Source organism: Arachis hypogaea, chromosome 7, assembly GCF_003086295.3.
Source record: "Arachis hypogaea cultivar Tifrunner chromosome 7, arahy.Tifrunner.gnm2.J5K5, whole genome shotgun sequence".
Classification (NCBI taxonomy): Eukaryota; Viridiplantae; Streptophyta; class Magnoliopsida; order Fabales; family Fabaceae; genus Arachis; species Arachis hypogaea.
Window position 1 is genome coordinate 6,444,012 of NC_092042.1, and position 9,169 is coordinate 6,453,180.

Sequence of the window (9,169 nt, forward strand, 5' to 3'; positions counted from 1 at the left end):
TATTATTTAGAAATACAGACAATTAATTTTAATTAGTTAATATTTTTTTTATTTTTTAAAAATTTAAGATTTATAATTTATAATTTAATCTTTAATATTTAGAATAAAAAATAATTTAAAAAATATTGATTGATATTTATTCATGTAATTTACAATAATACTTATTTATTAGCTGGGTGAAGTATATATTTTTCCCTAAGTAACCATAAAAGAGAAGTCAGTAATTTTGGTTTAATTAGTTAAGTGATCATGCATGGGAGGATAAAAAGAAAAAGGAGATCCACATTAACTAATTAAATTTAATAGATTAAGCAAAGAAATAAAAGATGAACTATACTTTAAATCTTATATAAGATTTTAAAACAATAAATTATGTTTTTAATTTTAGGTATATTATTATGATAATCATTCAACAAAATTAATGAATATATATATTAGTTCCTGTTTTTTTTATATTGTCTATCATCTTTGTTAAATATACAATTATTAAGAAACTTGCATTCAAGTTATTAATAAGAGTAATCTAAAAGTAATACTCATTACTAAACAATCATTAATTATGGATTAAAAAGAAACATATTAGAATAATTTTCAATGCATTTATGGATTAGCCATATAATTAATAATTCAATAATAAATATATATAAAGTAACAAATTATTACCCCTCTAACTAATTAATAACTATGGATAACATAAAGTAGTATCAATAATGTTTGGAAAACAAAAATATTAAAATTTATCTTATAATAAAAATATCATAAAAAACTTTTTAGTGTGTCACGCGTACGCGTGACGTACATGTGACAAGCATTACAGGAGTTACGTCAGATTTTTTTGTTGGATCTAACAGAGGCATTTAGATGGAAGGACTAATCTATCCAACTTTTAAGGACGTCAGGAACTTAAAATAATTTTTCAATAGTCAGGAACAAAAATATCTATAAAAAAAAGTCAGAAACCTATTTGTTTTCTCTATTAAATAAGACAAATTTTTGTATTTTTTGTTTTCTTAACGTTACCGAAATAATATATTGTAATTTTTCTAGAAAAAATTGCACGTTCAGCCATGAACACTTGTTTGAAAGTTAATTTGCTTTTGTGGGCAAACCACGGAATTTGAGCATTATTTCATCCTCAAATTCTTAACTTGGTTGGATTAGAAAAGCGATAGCTTTGAACCGTACACACTCTACTTGATTAAAAGTGCCCTATCTCTCTTTAATCCCTTTCATTATTCCTTTTGAATTTCATAAGCACAAAATATGACTTTGTTGGTTACATATTAGGGTTATTATTATATGATATAATGAAAAAGTTACTAAAACGTAACATAGAAGGCTTTTAATTTTGTTTGTTAGATGTTAAAATAATTCTTTTAATTAATTAGTAACTTTCCGCCAAGGAGTTTTCACTTTTCAGCTTCAATCCTTTTCTTTAAGCTTTACTAATTGTCTTACTTGTTCATTATATTTTTATTTCTTTTTATTTTTTTTAAATTTAATTTGACCATTGACCATCTCAAATCAAAGGTTTAAATTTTGATGTAACTACCACCTAACTGACTCAACTATATTGCATTATATGTAATGTAACGCTTTCTAAGAATGTTAGTGGTTGAGAGTAAAAAAATAGCAAATGCCATAAAGCATATAAAATTACTACCACCATAATAATAATGCATACCAAAAGTTGTGTACATAATTATACTAAGATAAATAAAACATTTTTTTTACATGTAAATTAAAGAATACGCTTAAGGAAGAATCTATTTTTGGCCTTTCTTAAATTTCCATATCCGTGCAAAAAAATTACAACATTCACTTAGATTTGTCATTGACTATTGGTGGTTCCTTTTTTTATAATAATCATGCCCCTTTTTTCTTTGTTTTGTCTAATATATTATAGTACTAATTAATTACACATTTATGTGACACACGACATAATGATTTAAAATAAGACTAGTCACATTAATCCATTATTTAATTGGATCGTTGAGTATGAAGAGATTTCCATTGGTGTGATCGCTTAACAAAGTTTTCTAATTAAAGCCTTCATTTTATTGGGGAACTATGATTCATGAGAAATCGACCAATATTCAAAATCCACGTCTTTGTTTAGACCCACCCAACCCGGATCTACTTAACCTACTACCACATTGTTTTCTGTGCATATTTTTTTTTATCAAAAATAGAAGAGATTCAAATTTTATCTTAAATAAATATAAAAAAATTATATCATTTAAGTTATAATTTATTGACTATGTATACATATTCTTAATATTAAAAATATTAACTCTTTTATTATATTATATATTTACTTATTAATTGCAACTAGGAAAAAAGAAAGGATAATAAACAATTTAAGATGATTTATATATACAATTAGTTAAAAATATATTTATATTGTAGTGTTATTAGTCAAAATAATTTTAGAAAGATTACAAACATATCATTTTAATTAGTTCGTAGAAAAATAAATATCTTATATTAATTTCTAAAAATATATATATAAGTCAATTTGATTTTTTATTAGATATAAAATAATACATTACATAAATTATTTTGTGATATATCATGCATCAATTAACCGACGAAATGATAAATTCGAGACGTTAAATTTTTCAATAATCAAATTATTACGTATATATATATATATATATGATTTTTTTTCATTTGGATTATTTTAACCATTAATTCTTATATTGTATGAAGACATGAGTATAATTTTTTTGCAGATATAAATTTTGATTAATAAATATATTAAGTTGCTGAAAATTGAATATATATTCTCGTATGAATTTAATTTTGATGCATTAACAATATAAAATTTTGTATATAGTCGTATAATTATATTCATTTTTTTATATATATAATCATTTACGTAATCAATATAAAAATAGTTATTTTTATTAAAGTAATGTTACGTAATTAAATATACGTATGAAATTATTTTTTATTAAAAGTATATCAAAATTAAATTTATTCTCATATATGATAAGATCTTTGATATTAAATTTACCTAAATCTTTTTGTTTTTGCCAAAAAGACTTTAGAGCTAGTGAGGTAGCAAGCTAGCTAGCACTACATATAGTATTACTACTACTACAAGACCACATGGCCCTCATTGTTTATTACTGTTTGTTCAAGGGCAATTGATAAGTAGTGGGTCGGCAATGTTTGACTTTTTAATGACGAAAATGCCCCTAGTGTTGCTTTGTATGTTTTGACTATTATGGGGTAGACAAATAGGGGAGGGGTAGTTTGGTCCAGGCAAGAAATGAATTGATCCAAGAAGTGATGAGTGTGAGTGCCCCTTAATCCCTTATCTTTGCTTTGAAGGTTTTCACATACATACAATATTATATGTTCCTACACGCCTACAAGAGTCCGTGTTCTATTTTCTTTGTCACTATCTCTCATTCAATATTGTCATCCCCACACAACCGTCATCTTAGGACCCATGATCCCATGCCTACACCCTATACATTACAATATATTTCTTATTTTTTAAATAAATTTAATTTTAATATACTGATCATATAAAATATTTTATACAGTTATATAAATATATTTATTTTTTTAAATAATTATTCATATAATTAATATAAAAAATAATTATTTTTATTTATGTGACATTATGTGCATGTATCAATTTTTTTTTAAATTAACTTTAAAAATATTTAAAAAATATATTTATTAATTTATCTTATGTAAAAATTATTTTTTGAATAATAAAAATTAATTTTTAGATTTTTTATCATAAAAATTTTGATATTATATTACGAAATTATTTATTTTAAAAATTTAAACTTTTAAAAAATATATATGAATAATTATATATAAAAAATATTTTAATACATCAATTTCTCAACATGTAAAAAAAAACAAATAATTTGAAAAAGAAAAAGAATTTAGTAAATATATTGAGACAAAAATTGAAAATATAAACATTAAAATAGAAATAAGATAAAACAATAAAGAACATTTGATTTTACTTTTGTATCATTCTAAATCTTTTTAGTGGATAATTTTTTCACATAAAAATATACAAATTTTTCTTGTTTATGTAATTATCTCATTTTTATAATATAACAATAATATGTGTTATTCAATTTTTTTTTTATATTTCTATATTATATTGAGAGAGATATTGAAAGAGACAAGAAAGGAGGGATAGAAACTCATCATTGACCGTTGGATGAAGATCACACGGCAACTAGGCTATGACCCTCCACCATTTGAGTGTTTCATAAATATCACCACATTTAGTATGAAGCTGTTGAACCAAACCATGTCCATATAAATACATAACAACATAACAAAGTAAGCCTTAAACCTTATACACCAAAAATTTTCACATATTTTTTTTATATATATTTTATTTCTCTTTTTCTATTTTCCAAAACATCCTTTTCTCTGTTTTAAGCTAAGTAAGCTTCTATATGATGAAGAAGAACATGAAGAAGAAGCACTTTCATTTTCATTTGTTCCTCTTCATCACTCTTCTTCTGTTCCTTACACCAAGAATTCATGCCATTAGAAGAAACAAGTTCTCAACACCTTCAACTTCTTCTTCTTCTTCTAGACAACAAGGTTTTCATCCATGGAAGAACAACAATAATTCTCCTACAGAGTTTGATTCTGAAAAGAGAAGGGTTCCAACAGGATCTAACCCTTTACACAACAAGAAGAGATAGCTAAGAAATCAAGGCTTGATCTTCTTCTTCTTCATCATCATCAGGTTTTGGTTGGAAGAACCCCATTATTATATATTGTTCAGATATATGGTTGATTTAATTTGACTAATTTATTTATTATGTTATATACAGGAAATTAAAATACAAATTAAATATATATAAATATCTATTAGTATTATAATTATATTATATATATATATATATATATATATATATATATATATATATATGTGCTATATTATATGGTAGCAGAGGTATTGAGTGAAGTTGCATTTGTATTATTATTATTTATGTGAAATTAGAAAATAGTACTTAATTAATTTGTTTAGCTAGCTAGCTTAGCTGGATTATATATTAATTATTGGTAGAGAAATTGTTGTACAGAAGAGACGATTTTGAGTTTTTACAAGTATGAATAAATAATGGAATTATTTATAGACTTTGCGTGTTTAATTTTATTTAACCTTTATTTAATTGACTTCAATTTCTTTGCCTTGACGAAAGTTTCCTCTTTCTTTTTCTTTTTTCGTTAATAAACTTTCCTGTTTCATTGCAAATGAAGCCAAAATTTCAAAAGGGCTCAATTATATGCTTTATTTTATTACTATAATTATTATTGTTATAGCATCTTCCTTCCATGGTTCAAATCCAAATAAGGGTACCTCAATAATTCACTATACTATGTCCATTTGTAACAAGTTCTGGTTTCATGCATTCATAGTCATGCCATTTTCTTTGTTATTTCTCAGAATTTAGACTTTTAAGTTTACATTTTTTGTTCATCTTTCTTTTTTTTTTCCCTAAGTAAAAAAAAATTAGAATTTTGTTTAGTCCATCCTTGAAAATTGGAATCCACAACTTAGATATATCAGTAAATAAATAAATATTAACAAAAGGATATAATTCCCATTTTTACTATTATTATTCATCTCCTCTAAATATATAATGGAAACAACTAGTCTATCTATGTGTTGAGAAGAACAACAATGATTACAAAATAGTTGACTAATAGTTTTTTTTTTTTTTGGCTCACATATATTTCATTTGGTTTTATTTGATAACATTTATGTTCTACCAAACTAGCTACCCTTTGTTTGTTTCTTCTTCTTCTTTTTAGGAGGGGGGGACCTTATTGTACGATTTGAGAGAGTTCAAAAAAATATATGAAAATGATATAGCAAGAAGTTAATTGCTGATCAAGTGATGAAACTTGGAACAGTTTCAATACTCATCATTATTATTCCTTCTATGGAGTCCTAGGCCCCAAAACCTTCAATGCACTGTTTTCAATTCCCATTACTACACACAACAACCATTCGCATAAATTATTTTAAAAAAAAAGTTCTAAGTTCTAACTCCTCCTTGTGTGTGTTCAAGAATATTTAGATGATGATACATAGAGACCTCACATGCATACTACTCACCCAACCTACATAACATTAAGGTCCCATAACCTCTCTATATATATAAAATTCGGTAGTAAGAATATGTTTGAAAAGTTTCAAAAGTTACATTTTTTAGTTTTTGACTTATGAAAAATTATATTAATGGTATTTAGTACGATTTTTTAGATATACTTTTAACTCTTTGAAAAGTTAAAAAATTTAATTTCTTTCATGCTCAAAAAGCTATTTTATCATTTCTATTATTACACAACTTTAAAATAAGTATTTTTATAATAATTTTTTAAATACAAAATAACTTATTTATAAGCTGTTTTTAATATAAGTCCTTATGTTTTAAATTCAATTTTAAAAGAACTTAATTAAGTCCCTAAATAATCTTTTAATTTTGTTTCTTTCTAATTTAATTTTCTTGTAGACAAAAATTTAAAACCAACAATTTTAATTTATATTGGTCAATATTTTTAACTAACAACTCAATACTTTTTGAAATTAATAAAAGTCAAACATAAATTTTTAGGTTATAAAAATTTTAGTAACATATTATAAAATTTAGGGTTTTAAAAGATTAAATTAATATAATGTAGCTAGCAAATAGCGAGATTACTAGTTACATATGTAGAGTACAAAAAGTAATATTGGGATGATAATTAGAGTGTTACGGACCACACTATAGAGAGACCAAAAAATGGGTAGGGTAGTTACAAATACAATAAAAGAGAAAGGTACAAGTTTGTGCAGTGTGTAGAATGAATCTCTCTCATTTCTTCAATTCCTTCTATTGCATGCACACCCAAATACAGAGGGCAGAGGGAACTATGAGTTAATATTTTGGTTATTTATGTGACTCTAAATTGTAATCTGTGTGGGGCTCTTCTGCTATTGTGGTCCACACAAGTGGTGGAATAAATAATTAAGTGCATATAAATATAAATAATAAATAATAAATAATAATACTAATTTTGGGTACACATTATCCACCAAGAGCACCACCTTGTCAAAACTATAGGCTTTTTTGTTGTGCGCGTGTTTAACTTTGAACCTCATTCAATTCATTGTTGAGTGAAATTATTGTGTACTTTGAAAGAAAATGAAAAGTTGTAACACTAGTAGATACAAATGTCTATGATGCACTATATCAGAGATAATGCACCAATAAAGTTTGACACAATTCATTAAAAAAAAAGGTTGAGTCTCTTAGAGGTTTTTTTTTTTGGCAAATTATTATTTAAGAAATTATATGCGTTTGGTTTTTATTTTTGTTTACAGTTTGTGTTTTTAATTTCATGATTTTGTTAAAAAAATAAAAAATGATATTTTATTATTTTCATTATTTTTCCATAAAATTTTAAGGCTAAATCTTCATTTTTGTCCCTAAAATTCACGTGATTACTCATTTTGGTCCTTAAAATTTAAAATTACCTATGTTGATCTTCCAGATTTAAGTTCGAGCACCAATATGGTCCTCAATTCTTTTCAACAATGACTAGGCAAACGCTGGATAATGAGTAAACGATATCGTTTACCTTTGACGTCCAAATAAGTTAGAAATGAAGAATAGTAGAAGTAGAGAAGAAGACGAATACTTTATTTTGGATCTTCATCGTTTCTTCTCCCTTCATATACAAAACGACGACATTTCTGACTTGTTTGGGTGCCAAAGATAAACGACGTCGTTTACCCATCATCCAACGTGGTAGGAAGGGTGTCATTTGAGCACTCCATTTGCGTAGTCATCACCAGAAAAAGTCGAGGAACCACATTGGTGCATTAACTTGAATATGAATTACCAGTATATGTAATTTTGAATTTGAGGGACTAAAATAGATAATCGTGTGAATCTCTGGGATCAAAATGGGAATTTAAATAAAAATATTAAAAATAAAATACGCAAACTAAAAACACTCGAAGATTTATAATAATGTAAATTGTTAACCTATAAATTAATTTGAATATATGGGTTATCACTACTGTGTATGCTTCGTTCAAATATATAAAGTAATATTGTTGATGACCTAAATAACTCAATCTACTATCATTCATTATTTAGATAAATTATCCTATATATCACGCTTTTAAATTGGTCAAAGAAAATAATGCTTTATCTAAATGATATAATCTCTTTAATCATTTTGAAATCTTAACAAAGATTAGTCATTGATGCTAATAAATTAAATTATTGAACAAATGTTTAAGACACTTACTCCAATGAATGCCAAAAACAATTTTTATTTAAAAGTGTAATTTATTTAATTTGTTTAGTCATATTTTAAATAAAATTAATACTTTTATAACATATTAAAATTAAATTTACAATTTATTATTCAATAATTAAAATAAAATATCTTCACATAAAAATAATTTATAATCTTCATTATTTAGAATATTCACCAATATTTAATAAACTCATCATTTATTTATCAAGTGTAAATGTCAAACTAACTTTGTTGAAAAAGATATATTATTTATTTTAGTAATTTTTAAAGCCAATTGCAAAGCAAGCAATAATGCATCAAAGTTTGAACATGAGCCTAAACACTTGATATATATTAACCACTAAGCACGCATAAATTTTGATGATTACTCTTTGACCATCCATGCTTTACAGTAACAAATGGTTCATTTGGGTTAATGCGGCACCACTTTATTGGTATAACTTTATAACTCAAAATCTCAAACATTTGAAAATGCTATTATTTTGTATATATCAAAGTCAGATGTATGTTCCTGATCATCGAGAAGGTGGGGTGAAAAAAAAAAGGATCATAATATTGTCCATGTCACACAAATCATTAAGCAATCTTGTGATAATTAATAGACCTTGTTATAAAAAATTAATAATGTTATTTTATGATTTATACATGTGTCACATGCTGGGTACGGAATCTTGCATAGTCATCTCTCTCCTTTCTTTTTTTTTTTTTAAAAAATAGAGTTTAAATAATTATTTGTATTTAATTTTATTTTGTATTGGAAATTTAAATAAAATGATAAAAAAAATTGATTTGGAATTATGTGTCTGGCGCATTGATAACTCACGCGTAAAGATTACATGGTCACAAAATGGTT